General features: G+C 42.1%; 1 protein-coding gene across 2 annotated transcripts in view; it reads right to left on the reverse strand.

The window, feature by feature from the left end:
• Window positions 1–19,533, reverse strand: part of AUH (AU RNA binding methylglutaconyl-CoA hydratase) — a 185,573-nt gene that overhangs the window by 11,442 nt on the left and 154,598 nt on the right. The gene's annotated exons all lie outside the window — the stretch shown is intronic.

Consider the following 19,533-nt stretch of genomic DNA (forward strand, 5'->3'; position numbering starts at 1 on the left):
TGCTGTTTGAAATCTAGCACAGGACTACAAAGAAACAAGGACATAGTGTGACAAGCATGGATCTGTAGAAATAACATTCTCAGAGAGCTTTAGTTAGTGGTAGTTAGCTTTCCTTTCTACTTCAAGAATTACTTCTGTGAATTCCCGCTTTTGGGTGATTAACAAGCAGAAACAATTTCCAGAGGGTGGCTGAAGAGTGCTTAATTGTTCAGAGAATAACAAATTTCCCCAAACAAGCATGCAATATGAATGAGAGCATAACACTGAGTAAGGCTCTGAACAGAACTCCACATGGAAGCCTTACAACATCTTAGAAATAGATGTGTCTTTTAAGGCTAACTGTAGAAGTTACCTTTGCTCTAGTAGAATGGGCTCTAAAACTATCTGGGATTGGGACTCCTGCTTTGACATGGCAGGTCTGAATCAAGTATCTGAGCCATTTAGGCAAATTTTAAATAGAGATTTCTTCCCATCCAGGATTATTTCCACAAACACATGAGAGCACAGGGCAAGAGAGAAAAAGTATGTGTGATGGGGTACTTATGGGGGAAATCCAGGGAGGCAAGTCTGCACTAACTGAATTAACAGGTGTTCAACCAATATAAAATGGATGTCATTTCAATTTTAAAAATGGCAGACTAAATCAGTATTTAATTAAAGCCAATCTGTTTCCTTTACTGCTGTTTTCGAAAGTATTTAAATATGTCTCTGGAACAAAATAAGCTAACTGGAAATAAATCAAAAGCTTTTATGATTCAACTTTCATTTATTTTTATTAAGTGCAACCAGCTTTAGCACTACTGTGTTCATTTTCATAAAAACATACCTGGTTTTCAGTGTATTACCCAATACTAAGATGTGGTTGGCAGATTAAAAAATAGTGGCTTGTTTGTTACAAAAATTGAGATATGGGCTTTAGCAAAGCGTGGCTATAGCTGCAATATACATCATTTTTAAAATGTCTACAATAGCAGTGAAAGTGGTTGACATCCCCTTTTCAAAAAAAATTGACTTGCTAACACAAGAGAATTTCAATCAAATGATCCCAGTGGTAACCCTAGTCTAGATAAAGCTCCAGCAGCTTTCTGAGCTTTTACCACCACGTCAGTTAAATCTGATCAGAGCAGCCATTCTATGTTTGTACTTCCAACTTAAGTCAGGGGGAGTTTTTATACAAAAAGAATATAGTATCTGTGCACACAGCAGGTTTAACTGACACAGTGGTAAAAATGCTAGCAGCTGCTGGAGTACATGAGATCTACTAGTGTTACCAAAGATGCAGCTGAACCAGTCATAGAATTTTTTTTGCTAAAATTATTTTATATCAGCAGGAGTAAAGAATCAAAATAAATCCTCCTCTCCTGAGGTAAGGTTTATTAACAAAAGGTACTTCCACAACTCTTTGAGGAGATTACTAGAATTCTTTGAGGGGGTCAACAAGCATGTGGACAAGGGTGATCCAGTGCATATAGTGTATTTAGATTTTCAGAAAGCCTTTGACAAAGTCCATCACCAAAGGCTCTTAAGCAAAGTAAGCTGTCATGGGATAAGAGAGAAAGTCCTCTCCTGGATCAGTAACTGTTTAAAAGATAGAGACTGGGAGTGGCTAGGTCATTACACAAATTAAATCTATTTCCCCATGTTAAGTATCCTCACACCTTCTTGTCAACTGTCTGGAATGGGCCATCTTGATTATCACTACAAATTTTTTTTTCTCCTGCTGATAATAGCTCATCTTAATTAATTAGCCTCTTAAGAGTTGGTATGGCAACTTCCACCTTTGCATGTTCTCTGATTGTATACATATCTTCTTACTATATGTTCCATTCTATGCATCTGATGAAGTGGGCGGTAGCCCACGAAAGCTTATGCTCAAATAAATGTTAGTCTCTAAGGTGCCACAAGTACTCCTGTTCTTTTTGCAGATAATACAAAAGTACTCAAGATAGTTAAGTCCAAAGCAGACCCTGAAGAGTTACAAAGGGATCTCACAAAACTGGGTGACTGGGCAACAAAATGGCAGATGAAATTCAATGTTGATAAACTGAAAGTAATGCACATTGGAAAACATAATCCCTACCATACATATAAAATGATGGGGTCTAAATTAGCTGTTACCACTCAAGAAATAGATCTTGGATTCATTGTGGATAGTTCTCTGAATACATCCACTCAATGTGCAGCGGCAGTCAAAAAAGCGAACAGAATGTTGGGAATCATTAGGAAAGGGGTAGATCATAAAACAGAAAATATCATATTGCCTCTATATAAATCCATGGTACACCCACATCTTGATATTGCATGCTGATGTGGTTGCCCCATCTCAAACAAGATATATTGGAATTGGAAAAGGTGCAGAAAAGGGCAACAAAAATTATTAGGGTTATGGAACAGCTTCCATATGAGGAGAGATGAATAAGACTGGGAGTTTTCAGCTTGGAAAAAAGAGATGACTGAGGGAGGATATGATAAAGGTCTATAAAATTATAACTGGTGTGGAGAAAGTAAATAAGGAAGTGTTATTCACGCCTTCAGATTACACAAGAATCATGGGTCACTCAATGAAATAAATAAGCAGCAGGTTTAAAACAAACATAAGGAAGTATTCCTGCACCCAATGCACAGTCAATCTGTGGAACTCTTTGCCAGAGCATATTGTGAAGGGCAAGACTATAACAGGGATCCAAAAAAGACCTACATAAGTTCATGGAGAATAGGTCCAACAATGGCTATTAGCCAGGATGGGCAGGGATGCAAAACCCGGCTCTGAAATGTCCCTAGTCTCTGTTTGCCAGAAGCTGGGAATGGGCAACAGGGGATGGATCACTTGATGAATACCTGTTCTGTTCATTCCCTCTGAAGCACCTGGCATTGGACAGGATACTGGGCTAGATGGACCGTTGATCTGTCCCAGTATGGCCGTTCTTACTTTCTTATGTATGTATGTTCCAAAATAATACAAACCCCACAGAGTAAGCCATCTCATCAGACTTGGCTACCTCTTCAGTGGGAGTTAGACATTGAATACCCACAGGATCAGGCTCAAGATGAGTTAGCATGTCTCTCCAAACCTCATCTCTGTGCCAAAAAATGTGAAGATGCTCTTTCAAAAGGATTGCTTAATACACTGCTGTTCTACCACCATCTTGTAAGTTAACTAACATTTTTGCATTCCAACTGTATATGTCTTTTCATTTTTCACCCAAAGAAACTGTCACACTTTAATTGATGTCTATCCTTGTGCACAATCTAAGCGTGCATCAGTACAGAGCTGATGTCTGTTAGAGAAGAATAGGTTCCTCAGAAGTCAACCTTTTTACCACAGCCTGTACCAGAAATACAATCTTGAAATACATCAGATTCAGCTTTTGATAAAAGACAAACTCTTTGTCCAAATCTGAAGGTCAGGATTCTTATATCTACTGACTGCACCTCTTCTGTTCCTTCCTTGTTCTCTCGTGCTTAATATATTTCCCTACTTATCTATCTTTTCTTCCTTTAGAGTTTTATCTTCTCTGTTACTGCCTCTACCAGGAAATGTTGAAAACAAAATTTAATTGAGCAACAATATTTCATAACTTTGACCAAACAATGGATATGTTTAAGCATGAAACAATGCTTATGGATGAAAAATGTTCTCTTGCCAGTATCTTGCACAATAGGGATTAAAGAGCAATAAAACAGTCCACACTGCAAGGCCGTTAAGCAAACGAGCATGTTCTCTGGTTAACATTCCCAGAACATTAGCCAACAGTTCAGTGCATCATTCACATATTCAGCAGTAAGCACAGCATATATTCAAAAAAGTGTCACATTCGATCAAAGATGTACATAAGTTACATAAATCTGCAGGGGAAACAGCAAGAGTATACTGTAGAAAGATGTTCTTTTTTGATAATATATACAAAACATATAGTTCCTGCCAACTGCAATCAGAACTAAAGGAAGTAACACCCAATTTTCAAAGGCACTACTTAAACTAGTCATTTCATCTAAAAGTAGAACACTACTTGATGGAAGAGGTATTGTTGCATTTTTTCAAATTTAGTGTCACATTATTTCATGGACTAGTATTCTGGAATTTACTGACTGTGCTGATAGAAAATAACTGATCTGTAGCTGCACTATAAATGCATTCTTACCAGAGGTACTGCCATTTAATGCAATTGTAAACATCAGGTTTGGATGACACTCCATTTGATGTGAAAACCAACACTGGAAAAGACATCTAACTACTGGTATGAAAATGATTAAACAATGTCATTATTCAACAAAATCTTGATTTTCTAGAGATATATATTTAGTGTCAGTAATTTATCAATTAAAAAATATAAAAATATAGTACACAACTGGTTTGGATTAAGGGAATTACAAGAACAGTTCCCAAAAGCATATCCAGAATGATGAAGTAACTAGCTTACTGGAAATAGATTCATCATTCTGGCAAAAGATATCTAAAACCAGTAGTTTCTCAAAGTTCAAGGCTCCATCACAACATACTGAGAAAAATCCTGTGGTGACAAAAAATCCAATATTTAATTCAATCATACTGTCATTCATTAAGCCACATAAAAATAATGTTATCTTATTTACACCAAGTTTTTTTACTTACATTAGGTTGGCTTAATTGTGATGCATTTAAATTTTTCTTGTAAAAAACCCACTACATATTTATAATATTTTATTAATAACTAATGGTGAGCCAAAGTTCATCAGCCACAGACTTTCCAGTTATTCGAGTCAGCCAAGAAATGTCTGGAATCTCTACTTCATGGTTCCCATACAAAAGGAAAGGGGAGTAACAGACTTTCTCCTACTCATTAAGACTATTATAACAGTGTGAAATACATACATCTACGGTAAATTATTTTCCATCTTCCCTCAACACACACATATTTGAACTCATAAATAAGCTACATAGATAAAAGTAATGATAGATTAGATAGAAATATAATGCCATTTTTAACCATGTTGCTTGTTTTGTTATACATACAAACACACAGATTTTTTTTTATTTTGATTTAAATGTATCTGCCATCTATTCACAATTCAAGATAGCTCTCTCCGAATTTAAACATTAAAAATCTAAAATGTATCAACAGAATATTTAGGTTTAAATTTCCAATTACACAACTACCAGTTTATGCCTTGATCCTGCAAAGATTTATGCACATTACTTAAGTTTCTGTTTAAGTCTTTGCAGGATCAGAGCTCTCCCACAAAAGAAAAACTAAAGATCCAACTCAAGATATATAGCCTAGATCCCAGAAACAGGCCTCACTGGATTCAAAACTCCGCCTGCTCAAAGGTCGCTGAAACCTGTAGGCCACAGGTGGGCAAACTACGGCCCGCGGGCCACATCCGGCCCACAGGACCGTTCTCCCCAGCCCCTAACCTCCTGTCCTGGGAGGCTAGCCCCCAGCCCCTCCCCTGCAGCCTCAGTCACTGCGCCACTGGCACAATGCTCTGGGTGGCGGGGCTGTGAGCTCCTAGGGCAGCGCAGCTGCAGAGCCCGGCCTGACCCGGTGCTCTGCATTGCGCGGTGCGTGGCTGGCTCCAGCCGGGCGGTGCAGCCGCGCCACCAGCCACTGGTGCTCCAGGCAGCATGGTAAGGGGGCAGGGAGTGAGGGAGGGGGGTTGGCTAGAGGGCAGGGGAGTTCGGGGAGTGGTCAGGGGCTGGGGGTGTGGATAGGGGTCGGGGTGGTCAGAGGGCGGGAAACAGGGGCGTTGAATGGGGGCAGGGGTTCCAGGGGTGGTCAGGGAGAAGGGGTGGTTGGATGGGGCGGCGGGAGGCAGTCAGGGGCGGGGATTCTGGGGGCTGTCAAGGAGAAGGGGTGGTTGGATGGGGCAGTGGGGGGCAGTCAGGGGTGGGAGTTCCGGGGGCGGTCGGGGACAGGGAGAAGGGGTGGTTGGATGAGGCAGGGGTCCCGGGGGGCAGTCAGGGAGAAGGGGTGGTTGGATGGGGCAGGTGTCCGGGGGGTAATTAGGAAAGGGCGGGGTTGGATGGGGCGGCGGGGGGCAGTTATGGGCAGAGGTTCGTTCCAGGGGTGGTCAGGGGACAGAGAGCAGGGGGGATGGATGGGGCGGGGGTCCGGGTGGGCTGTCAGGGAGCAGGGGGGTTGGATAGGGCAGGAGTCCCGGGGGGCCGTCAGGGGCGAGAAGCAGGGAGGATCAGATGGGGGCAGGGGCCGGGCCACACCTGCCAGTTTGGGGAGGCACAGCCTCCCCTAACTGGCCCTCCATACAATTTCTGAAACCCGATGCGGCCCTCAGTCCAAAAAGTTTGCCCGCCCCTGCTGTAGGCACCTAAACTCACTTGGTGCCTAAATTTCTGTTGTAACAGTTCCCTACGCACCTATGTTTCTCCCTCTGGGCATGTGCACTGCTGTCCCACTGTTGGAATCCGGACACCTAAGCTGCAGTATACTTTTTACAATACTCTTTACAACAGTTCTGGACAGGCAGCCCAATATATATTCCCGCAGCTCCCATTGGCTGGGAATGGCGAACTGCGGCCCCTGGAGCTGCAGGCGGTCGTGCCTGCGGATGGTCAATGTAAACACTATCTTGTGGCCCGCCAGCAGATTACCCTGATGGGCCACGTGTGGCCTGCAGGCCGCAGGTTGCCCACCACTGCTCTATGGGTATGTCTACACTGCAATTAGACACCCGTGGTTGGCATGTGCCAGCTGACTTGGGCTCGTGGGGCTGTTTAATTGCAGCATACACGTTTGGGCTTGGGCTAGAACCCAAGCTCTGAGACCCTTTGCCCTCTCCCCACAGGGTCCCAAAGACTGGGCTCCAGCCTGAGTCCGAATGCCTACACTGCGATAAAAAAGGCCCTCAGCCTGAGCCTCATGAGTACGAATCAGCTGGCACAGGCCTGCCACAAGTTTTTAATTGCTGTGTAGACATATCCTGTAACATTTTGTAGCAGTCTTTCACTGCAAATTCTACTCTTGCTAAAAGACCAGCCAGTTTAATTTGCAAATCAGACCTTGACTTTCACACACAGTTTTAATCACATATATTTAACAACTACATAGACTTGGTTGATTTAAACATCATAGAACACTTCAAATCTTCCCTCTTGGTGTTTTTTTTTTTTTTTTTTTGAGGTGGGATGTGTGTGTTTTTTTTTTTTTTTAAAAGCTAGCAGATTGAATCAGTAGAGGATAATATCTGGCCTAAGAATATGAGAAAGCTTACAAAATGACAAAAGCTTATGTGACTTGTTAACATGAGAAACTCAGATGTAAAGATGTAAATACACTTTTTAGAATTCACTGGAAGTTAAATATTCATAGGCTTCATATCAGACAGATTAAATGTTTTGAGTAATTTGTAAAAAAAAGATGAGACGTTTCTGATAAAAGCAATCAATTTTTAAGGGGGTGTAAGACTAAGAATGGATTCCCTATATGCAGACATCTGCCCACGTGAAATGCATGAAAACAGAAAATGAATCTGAAAGCTTGTACTTAGAGATAGCAGAATTGAAGGGGTAAAAATTTCTTTGGGGTAAATGAGTCTTCAAAGTTATAGCTGGGGAACAATCAGATCTGTTTGCCTGACATTATTAAACATTTGATTCATCAGCTACAGTAGTTACCATTCATATAGTTTTAAATACTTTGACTCCAGGTAGTGACCTAGTGATACAATAATAATTAGCTCATCATGACAATGTAGAAATTGACAATGCAAGACCACTTTACAAAGAAATTGAGTGAGGAACAAAATTATACTTAAACATATTTAAATACAATAAATGAGAGTGCCCATGCATATTTCACAAGCTACCTGCCTTACAATACATATAGCTCTTGGTGGAAATATTGTTTATATTGTTCTGAAGTACTGCAGTGATAGAAAGTGAACTTAAAAGAAGCCCCCCCCCCCACCACCACCACCATCACACACACACACACACTAAAGCACAATCCCCAACTAGGTGCAGATATAAGTGAATGGCCAAAGAGAAAGCGCTTTCTAGCCTTATTAGAGCTATGCCCACATATTTGTTAACAGAATCAGCTCTTGGCAGCAACAGTAAGCAGGCCTAATGGAGGACCAGTCAACTGTTATTCTGTATATCTAGATTTCCAATCACAGGGACTTTAGTCCTAATATTATTTAAGTATTAGAATTTTTACCTGAATTTTAAATAACTGATTTCATACCTTCTATTATCTCAGTCTCAGACTGGTGAGTGACAGTGATAAAAACAAGAAAGAATAGAAATGCGAAAGTCTTGCACAATAATTTAAAATAGAACAAGCAAAATGCAGAAAAATGCAGTTAGATTATCACAGTTGGAAAGGTATTTCATTTTGATTTACCTGAGAGGATGAACCCACAACCCAAAACTGTGGCATTGTTTTAAAATCAGATAATCTGAAGTCTTAGCTGTCTGTGAACTAGTCAGAAATTTTTCCCTCCCTCAGCCTGACCTCCTCCTCACAGAAATCTATCACTTTCCCTCACACCCGCCATACAAATAAATTTATCATTTTGCTGAACCCCACAAAAATACAGAAAAGTTAATCATTTTCTTCCACCCCAAGTTTCATCAAATCCATCTGCTCTCAATCCTCCCCACCAAGAAGTCCATCTGCTCCCAATCCTCCAAAATTAATCTGTAAACGCCCACCCCTGAAATTCTCTGACTCATGTGGGGCTACAGAAGGAGGATTTGCTGACCCTTGTGACTATTGATAGCAGAAGTCCCGGGGAACAGTAAAAGCAGCAGGCTGTAGCTAGGACTAAAGCTGTGTGCTTCAGCAGCCAAACACCTTGAGCAGCAGCAAATCTGTGGAGAAGGAGAAGTTCTGTAGCTAAGACAATCAGCACAAATGAATGAGGAGGAAACAGACCAGACCATCAGGCAGGTCAGTCAAAGCCTGTGTCCAACTACCCGTGTTACTCTACTCATGCTGCTAAAGACCAATAATTATTATGGAGAGACTAGCTGCATCACTCACAATAGTTCAGGCCAGGGCCGGCTCTGGCTCTTTTGCCGCCCGAGGCAAAAAAGCCTCCCGCCGCGCCCCCCCCCCCCCCGCAGGGGGGGGCGGCGAGCCCCGCCGGGGAGAGCGGAGCGCCGGGGGGAGGGCGGCGAGCCCCGCTGGGGCTTCGCTCTCCCCGGGGGCCAGAGGCTGCGCCGGGGGGAGGGCGGAGAGCCCGGCCGGGGCTCTGCTCTCCCTGCCGGCCAGAGGCTGCGCCGGGGGGAGGGTGGCGAGCCCCGCCAGGGCTCCGCTCTCCCCGGCGGCGAGCCCGCCACGGCTCCGCTCTCCCCGCGGCCAGAGCGCCGGGGGAGGGCGGCGAGCCCAGTCGCGGCCCCGCTCTCGGGCCGGACCGCCGCGCCGCCCCCCTCCAGGTGCCGCCCCAAGCACCAGCTTGGTGGGCTGGTGCCTGGAGCCGGCCCTGGTTCAGGCTGAAACAAGATTTGTGTTACAAGGGCATTTCTGACCACCACAAGCCCTCCAGTCTCTCTAACTTAATCAAAAATTAGCTGAATACCTTCAAAATTGGTATGTACTATTCTACAAACTTTGTGGTAAATCAGAAAACTGGATTTTGAGAAATCACGTCTGATATTTTTAACTAATCTTTTGTTTTGAAATCCTAACTTTATTTTGTTTGCTCTATTTCACTTATTCCTCTATCTAAAAACTCCCGAATGACCTTCTGTTCTTTGTCTCCATGAAGAGTGCTCCTCTTATTGTTATTTTGCAGATGTAGTGGATACCTGATGAGATATTCACAGCTGCAATCAAGTACATACAATCTGTAGGCCACCATGCACACATATTTTATACATTATTTTTGTATGCATATTTTAATTTGTATCCCAAAAGTGGCATTACTTGCCATGTTTGGTAAGCATATCTATATGCAAGAATAATTACAGGACATATTTGAAATTCTTTATCAATTAAACAAAAAGTCAATATAAACACAAAATATACACAGCTACAGCATGTATTTTATATGACATATTTCATATACCAATTTTGAGTGCTTCACTGATTGTGTGTGTAACTTAACACAGTTCAGGCCTGAGTTTTCAGAGATAGCAGGGCTTAAATTTTCATAGATTCCCGGAGCCCCTCCAGCCCCTATCAACAGGCTATAAAAACTCTCGGGCCCAGCGGGGGGGCGGGCTCCAGGCTTCAGCTATTGGGCTGGATGTGGGGGGGGCTCGAGGCTTTGAAAATATTTACTGGAGTTCTGCTCCAGATAGCTCCAGAGGAATTTAAGCCCCGAGTGGAACTGAGTATCTATTGACTTTAGCTGTAGTTGTGAACGCGCAACACTTCTGAAAATCAGGCCCTGTCTCAAACTGCACCAAAGTAACAGAAACCCACAATTCATGGCCACCTTCAAAAAATTTAATGTAAAGGACATGCCAAGCATCACATATACATTTTATGGCACAGCCAGGGATTGAATCCAGTTTTCCCAAGTCAGTCAATTGTCTTAACCACAAACCATCTTAAGAACATAAGAATGGCCATACTGGGTCAGACCAAAGGTCCATCCAGCCCAGTATCCTGTCTACTGACAGTGGCCAATGCCAGGTGCCCCAGAGGGAGTGAACTTAACAGGTAATGATCAAGCGATCTCTGTCCTGGCATCCATCTCCACCCTCTGACAAACAGAGGCTAGGGACACTTTAGTGCTTGCTAGGCACGGACCAGGACTCCATTATGCTAGGCACTGTACAACCACAAAACAAAAAGACGGGGGATGATAGTAGAGAGAGAATCAGAGCTGATGTCTCTCTCATTGTCAGCCCTCACTAAAGTGTTCCACACTGTAGCACAAACACAATGTCCAGAACAGACTGACCTGGACAAGATTAGACTGGTTTTCTACACCACATGGGTATTTAATCCAACATGAAGGTTACAATAAAAGTGAAGTTTGTAATGAAGGTTAAAATCACAAAATGGCATTCACAAAACAAAATGCAATTTACAATTGGACACAGACATCCCCCCAATCTGTCATATCACCCTTAAGTTGTCTGTCTTTTTAGATATAAACTCATCAGGGTAGGGATCATGCCTTTCTCTTTCTTTGAAAAGCACCTGAGATACAAAGGGTGTTACTGCAATATCATAGACTATCAGGGTTGGAAGGGACCTCAGGAGGTCATCTAGTCCAACCCCCTGCTCAAAGCGGGACCAATCCCCAACTAAATCATCCCAGCCAGGGCTTTGTCAAGCCTGACTTTAAAAAAACCTCTAAGGAAGGCGATTCCACCACCTCCCTAGGTAACCCATTCCAGTGCTTCACCACCCTCTTAGTGAAAAAGTTTTCCTAATATCCAACCTAAACCTCCCCCACTGCAACTTGAGACCATTACTCCTTGTTCTGTCATCTGCTACTACTGAGAACAGTCTAGATCCATCCTCTTTGGAACCCCCTTTCAAGTAGTTGAAAGCAGCTATCAAATCCCCCCTCATTCTTCTCTTCTGCAGACTAAACAATCCCAGTTCCCTCAGCCTCTTCTCATAAGTCATGTGCTCCAGCCACCTAATCATTTTTGTTGCCCTCCGCTGGACTCTTTCCAATTTTTCCACATCCTTCTTGTAGTGTGGGGCCCAAAATTGGACACAGTACTCCAGATGAGGCCAACGTTGAATAGAGGGGAATGATCACGTCCCTCAATCTGCTGGCAATGCCCCTACTTATACAGCCCCAAATGCCGTTGGCCTTCTTGGCAACAAGGGCACACTGTCGACTCATATCCAGCTTCTCGTAGACTGTAAGTCCTAGGTCCTTTTCTGCAGAACTGCTGCCTAGCCATTCGGTCCCTAGTCTGTAGCAGTGCATGGGATTCTTCCGTCCTAAGTGCAGGACTCTGCATTTTTCCTTGTTGAACCTCATCAGATTTCTTTTGGCCCAATCCTCTAATTTGTCTAGGTCCCCCTTCTGTATCCTATCCCTACCCTCCAGTGTATCTACCACTCCTCCCAGTTTAGTGTCATCTGCAAACTTGCTGAGGGTGCAGTCCACGCCATCCTCCAGATCATTGATGAAGATATTGAACAAAACCGGCCCAGGACCAACCCTTGGGGCACTCCGCTTGAAACCGGCTGCCAACTAGACATGGAGCCATTGATAACTACATGTTGAGCCCGACGATCTAGCCAGCTTTCTATCCACCTTATAGTCCATTCATCCAGCCCATACTTCTTTAACTTGCTGGCAAGAATACTGTGGGAGACCATATCAAAAGCTTTGCTAAAGTCAAATCCACTGCTTTCCCCTCATCCACAGAGCCAGTTATCTCAACATAGAAGGCAATTAGGTTAGTCAGGCATGACTTGCCCTTGGTGAATCCATGCTGACTGTTCCTGATCACTTTCCTCTCCTCTAAGTGCTTCAGAATTGATTCCTTGAGGTCCTGCTCCATGATTTTTCCAGGGACTGAGGTGAGGCTGACTGGTCTGTAGTTCCCCGGATCCTCCTCCTTCCCTTTTTTAAAGATGGGCACTACATTAGCCTTTTTCCAGTCATCGGGGACCTCCCCCGATCGCCATGAGTTTTCAAAGATAATGGCCAATGGCTCTGCAATCACATCCACCAACTCCTTCAGCATCCTTGGATGCAGCGCATCCGGCCCCATGGACTTGTGCTCATCCAGCTTTTCTAAATAATCCCGAACCACTTCTTTCTCAAGTCAGCCCTCAAGTCAGAGGGCTTGTCACCTCCTCCCCAGGCTGTGCTGCCCAGTGCAGCAGTCTGGGAGCTGAACTTGTTCATGAAGACAGAGGCAAAAAAAGCACTGAGTACGTTAGCTTTTTCCACATCCTCTGTCACTAGGTTGCGTCCCTCATTCAGTAAGGGGCCCACACTTTCCTTGACTTTCTTCTTGTTGCTAACATACCTGAAGAAACTCTTCTTGTTACTCTTAACATCTCTTGCTAGCTGCAACTCCAAGTGTGATTTGGCCTTCCTGATTTCACTCCTGCATGCCTGAGCAATATTTTTATATTCCTCCCTGGTCATTTGTCCAATCTTCCACTTCTTGTAAGCTTCTTTTTTGTGTTTAAGATCAGCCAGGATTTCACTGTTAAGCCAAGCTGGTCGCCTGCCATATTTACTATTCTTTCTACACATTGGGATGGTTTGTTCCTGCAACCTCAATAAGGATTCTTTAAAATACAGCCAGTTCTCCTGGACTCCTTTCCCGCTCATGGTATTCTCCCAGGGGATCCTGCCCATCAGTTCCCTGAGGGAGTCAAAGCCTGCTTTTCTGAAGTCCAGGGTCCGTATTCTGCTGCTCTCCTTTCTTCCTTGTGTCAGGATCCTGAACTCGACCATCTCATGGTCACTGCCTCCCAGGTTCCCATCCACTTTTGTTTCCCCTACTAATTCTTCCTGGTTTGTGAGCAGCAGGTCAAGAAGAGCTCTGCCCCTAGTTGGTTCCTCCAGTAGCTGCACCAGGAAATTGTCCCCTACAATTTCCAAAAACTTCCTGGATTGTCTGTGCACCACTGTATTGCTCTCCCAGCAGATATCAGGGTGATTGAAGTCTCCCGTGAGAACCAGGGCCTGTGATCTAGTAACTTCTGTTAGTTGCTGGAAGAAAGCCTCGTCCACCTCATCCCCCTGGTCTGGTGGTCTATAGCAGCCTCCCACCACGACATCACCCTTGTTGCTCACACTTCTAAACTTAATCCAGAGACTCTCAGGTTTTTCTGCAGTTTCATGCCGGAGCTCTGAGCAGTCATACTGTTCTCTTACATACAATGCAACTCCCCCACCTTTTCTGCCCTGCCTGTTCTTCCTGAACAGTTTATATCCATCCATGACAGTACTCCAGTCATGTGAGTTACCCCACCAAGTCTCTGTTATTCCAATCACATCATAGTTCCTTGACGGTTCCAGGACTTCCAGTTCTCCTTGCTTGTTTCCCAGGCTTCTTGCATTTATGTATAGGCACTTAAGATAACTCGGTGATCGTCCCGCTTTCTCAGTATGAGACAGGAGTCCTCCCCTCTTGGGTTCTCCTGCTCGTGCTTCCTCCCGGTATCCCATTTCCCCACTTAACTCAGGGCTTTGGTCTCCTTCCCCCGGTGAAAGGGGGAAGGAGTTTAAAGCCCTCTTCACCAGGTTAGCCAGCCTGCTTGCGAAGATGCTCTTCTCTCTCTTCGTTAGGTGGAGCCCGTCTCTGCCTAGCACTCCTCCTTCTTGCAAAACCATCCCATGGTCAAAGAATCCAAAGCCTTCTCTCCGACACCACCTGCGTAGCCATTCGTTGACTTCCACAATTCGATGGTCTCTAACCGGGCCTTTTCCTTCCACAGGGAGGATGGATGAGACCACCACTTGTGCCTCAAAGTCCTTTATCCTTCTTCCCAGAGCCACGTAGTATTAATAATAAAGATACACCTCTACCCCGATATAACGCGACCCGATATAACACAAATTCTGATATAAAGCGGTAAAGCAGTGCTCCGGGGAAGGGGGGACGGGGCTGTGCATTCCAGCAGATCAAAGCAAGTGCGATATAATGCGGTTTCACCTATAACGCGGTAAGATTTTTTGGCTCCCGAGGACAGCGTTATATCGAGGTAGAGGTGTATGTATTTTGTGGGTCACTTCATTCCCAGCTGACTTCAATGAAGATAGACTGGGTATGAATTTTGGCCAATATATTGATAGCCTATAAGCTGGATCCTTAGGTACATCAGCGTTCCACTTGATACTATTGAGATAGAAAGGGTGGGCAGAGATGTAAGAGACCTTTTATTTTCTCTGATCCTGGGATAGCCAGGGATAGCCAGGAGCTAATTAAGACCAACTGCAAGTTACTACAGCCGCAAGTCTGCTTCAAATTAGTGACAGAATAGCTCCCAGCAGTCAACACGGACAACCGGAGTGCAGTGTGTTCCTGCCATGCCTCCTCCCAGGTCCTATGTAAATAGGGGCAATTTTAAGTCCCTTATCTGCTGCTGGAGCAGCACAAAAGGCCTTACCCTGGATCAAGGATTTGGCCTTTTTTATACAAAAGATGCACATAATTCTGTACGTTTACAAACACTATACTTCACTGTTTCAGTATACATCTACATTTCAGACATACCAACATTTTAAGGTATATCAAGCCACTTTTTCCTCTAAATCTCACTTGAAGCCCTCCTTCTTTTTAGCTGATGTTTAATTTTTGGTGTAAACTATTTTGTGATTCTATGAATAAAGACTATTGTATTGCACGGAGCATATAGTACATGACAGTTTACAAGCAGTTTTTGAGGTTGCAATGGACCTTTACTAGCAGCTCTCATTATTAGTGTAACAAGGACTAAAACTTTCAGACTAGCATCAGCTGCACTTAAAGGCCACTCAGATGGACAATTTTTGGTTATCAGCATGCTGTAATTCTTTAGAACTTGAAGTCAATATTGATAAGGACATATAAACTAGGACTAAGGAACACTAACCAACTGCTTAACCTGAATTAATGTTTTAACTTTAAAAAAATAATAAAAGACCAAAAGAGTAAATTTAATTGGAAAAAGTGTACTTCATGCACACAAACAGAAAATACTGCCTTTTTGGAGCATCTTTAGCACTAAAATACCATTTTATATAATACATTGGATACTTATGACCTAATCTGGTACTCATTCCTAAATTTATATTGTGAATAGTGAAATATGTGTGATCATCAGGCCATCTGCTCTTAAATGCTCTTATGGCTGCATAAGGTTGGATCAAGGGATGAATAGTTCTTCATTTTTCATTATGTATTAGCCTGTAGGAATACCCAGAAATCTAATTAGATTAAATAACAATATTATAGCAACCCACAGTGCATGTATTCTGATAATAAAAAGATTTTTCAAAAACATGAGACTATGGACCAGATTTTCAAAGAGCTTCAAATTGGCTTCTAATTTTGTACATCCAAATGCCAACTGCATGTGCAATTTTTAAACATTTGTACATATAAAAGCTATGTTTAAAATATAATACAAAATAGTAAAATAAAATAGACATTTTACTTTTGCTGGGATTTCAGCTTCTCTCTCAATACATAAATTACATGCTTTAAATTTCATGTCAACACCATGTTCATTCAAACAATACTACAATATAAAAATCATGGACAATGGGGCATAAAATAGCGTATTAAAATGTTTGATGTAATATTGAATAACAAATCAACATTTTTATTGGTGATTATATTAATAGTAATTACCATTAGAGCTGTCAAGCAATTAAAAAAATTAATTGTGATTAATTGCACTGTTAAACAATAATAGAATACCATTTATTTAAATATTTTTGGATGTTTTCTACATTTTCAAATATATTGATTTCAATTACAACACAGAATACAAAGTGTACAGTGCTCACTTTATATTTATTTTTGATTACAAGTATTTGCACTGTAAAAAAAACAAAATAAATAGTATTTTTCAATTCACCTAGTACAAGTACTGTAGTGCAATCTCTTTATCATGAAAGTTGAACTTACAAATGTAGAATTATGTACAAAAACCCCTACATTCAAAAATAAAAAAAATGTAAAATTTTGGAGCCTGCAAGTCCACTCAGTCCTACTTCTTGTTCAGCCAATCACTCAGACAAACAAGTTTGTTTACATTTGCAGGAGATAATGCTGCCCGCTTCTTGTTTACAATGTCACCTGAAAGTGAGAACAGGTGTTTTCATGGCACTATTGTAGCCAGTTTCACAAGATATTTACGTTCCAGATGCACTAAATGTCCCTTCATGCTTCAACCACCATTCTAGGGGACATGGTTCCATGCTGATGATGTGTTCTGCTCGATAACAATCCAAAGCAGTGCAGACTGACGCATGTTCATTTTCATCATCTGAGTCAGATGCCACCAGCAGAAGGTTGATTTTCTTTTTTGGTGGTTCGGGTTCTGTAGTTTCTGCATTGGAGTGTTGCTCTTTCAAGACTTCTGAAAGCATGCTCCACACCTTGTTCCTGTCAGATTTTGGAAGGCACTTCAGATTCTTAAACCTTGGGTCAAGCACTGTAGCTCTCTTTAGAAATCTGACATTGGTACCTTCTTTGCGTTTTGTGAAATCTACAGTGAAAGTGTTCTTAAAATGAACAACATCGTGTGCTGGGTCATCATCTGAGATTGCAATAACATGAAATATATGGCAGAATGCGGGTAAAACACAGAGCTGGAGATATACAATTTCCCCCCAAAAGTTCAGTCACAAATTTAATTAACACGTTTTTTTAACGAGCATCATTAGCATGGAAGCATGTCCTCTGGAATGGCGGCCAAAGCATGAAGGAGCATATGAATGTTTAGCATATCTGGCACGTAAATACCTTGCAATGCCAGCTACAAAAGTGCCATGCAAATGCCTATTCTCACTTTCTGGTGACACTGTGAATAAGAAGAGGGCAGCATTATCGTATATAAATGTAAACAAATTTGTTTGTCTTAGCGATTGGCTGAACAAGAAGTAGGACTGAGTGGACTTGGAGGCTCTGAAGGTTTACATTGTTTTGTTTTTGAGTGTAGTTATGTAACAAAAAAATCTACAATCTAGCATGGAGGATAGATCCATCAATGGCTATTAGCCAGAATGGACAGGGACAGTGTCCCTAGCCTCTGTCTGCCAGAAACTGGGAATGGGCTACAGGGGATGGATCGCTTGATGATTACCTATTCTTTTCATTCCCTCTGGGGCACCTGGCATTGGCCACTGGCGGAAGACAGGATACTGGGCTAGATGGACCTTTGGTCTGACCCAGTATGGCCGTTCTTATGTTCTTATTTGTAAGTTGCACTTTCACGACAAAGAGATTGCACTACAGTGCTTGTATGAGGTGAATTGAAAAATACTACTTCTTTTGTTTATCATTTTTACAGTGAAAATATTTGTAATAAAAAAATATACACTTTGATTTCAATGACAACACAGAAGATAATATATATGAAAATGTAGAAAAACATTCAAAATATTTAATAAATTTCAATTGGTATTCTATTGTTTAACAGTGCGATTAAAAGAGCAATTAATCGCAATTATTTTAATCACAATTAATTTTTTGAGTTAATCGCGTGAGTTAACTGCGATTAATTGACAGTCCTAATTATCATTTCTCAGTTCATAATAACAGTAATGGACGACTGGCCCCGACAGCTTGCAAGCTAAAAGACAGATACACAGAAGATGAGAAACTGGGATGTGCTTGTTTCCCTCCTACACAAAAATTATAAACTCACTTCTTGTGTGCTCACAGAAGTGGGTTTTTAAGCAGCACGTGAATGAGAAGAATGTAGAATTGGTGTTCAGAGGCAAGTTAACTGTGGCACAGAGAGGGTTAGTGAATTGCCCAAAGACACAAATGATCTTGCCTTTTCTCTATTCCTCCCTGCCTCTTCCACTCTCATCTGTGGCTTCTTCTATGCAAACCTGTAAGTCTGGAACACTCTCTTTGACCTTGCTTTCCTTGATTCCTTCCTCAAACCTCTCTGTGGGCACGTGGAATGCTGACACAGAAAAGCAAAGACTACTTCAGCTATTTTGTAACCATTTTAAAAATAAAAAAGTACTTAAAACTTGAAAAAAGTAGCAAAAGCAAAACAATCTATGCAATTCAATCTTATCGATTGAGCATTCTCTCTCACCTTCTACTTACCTTCTCTACTACTGAAGTCATACTCTGAAGCTTCTAAGGCATTTTTTAGCTAACACAACTTCTACCTGCTCTCGGAGTAGAAAACTGAGGATTCAGCCTGCCCCAGCCAGTACATAGTGCTGCTTCAAGTGCAGCATTCAGGCCCCGCAGCAGCAGACTGAGGCTCCAGCATAAACTACATTCACACAAATAAAGCAAAAACGTAATGTTCTGTGCACTTCCAACTACCACACCCTCTTTGAAAGAGTCTACTTGTTCCCTGGTGACTTTACAACACAGTCCTCTCCTATCAATCAACAACAAAAATCAACCCTCCACAATGGATATGTATTAAATATCACTGCCCAATATATTTGCCTTTTTCTTACATCCCATTATTATTTTTCACCTATATACTATCTACATACATCCCAATTCTGCAGACTTACGCATGTGGTGAACTTTAAGCAAGTGAGTAGTTTCATTGATTTCCCTGGGAATACTCACATGCTCAATCTTTGCAGGGCCCTACTAATAAACTCTTTTGGGCAGAGATAGAGGTTCTTTATATTTCTCTGTAAAGGCCACTGCTCATGTTTGATACTAAGTAAATAATTTCTATTATATTGATAGTTATGTAATAAAGACTAGGTGTCCTGTCACTTGTGTGTGTTAGCCAGAAACTCATCCTACCTCCCACTATACAAACAGTGAAGTCTAATAGTGAATAATATAAATTCATGTATTTTATGGAGTTGCAGAAATATTCAGAATTTCATTTGCCACATTATTCAATCTATTTGGGTTTCATAAGTTTGCAATTGTGAAATGTTATACTAACAATTCTTACTATGTAAGTAAAAATTAAATAAAATAAATTACAAGCACAGCCA

This window comes from Terrapene carolina, unplaced genomic scaffold (assembly GCF_002925995.2).
Source record: "Terrapene carolina triunguis isolate 2854851 unplaced genomic scaffold, T_m_triunguis-2.0 Scaffold113, whole genome shotgun sequence".
Classification (NCBI taxonomy): Eukaryota; Metazoa; Chordata; order Testudines; family Emydidae; genus Terrapene; species Terrapene triunguis.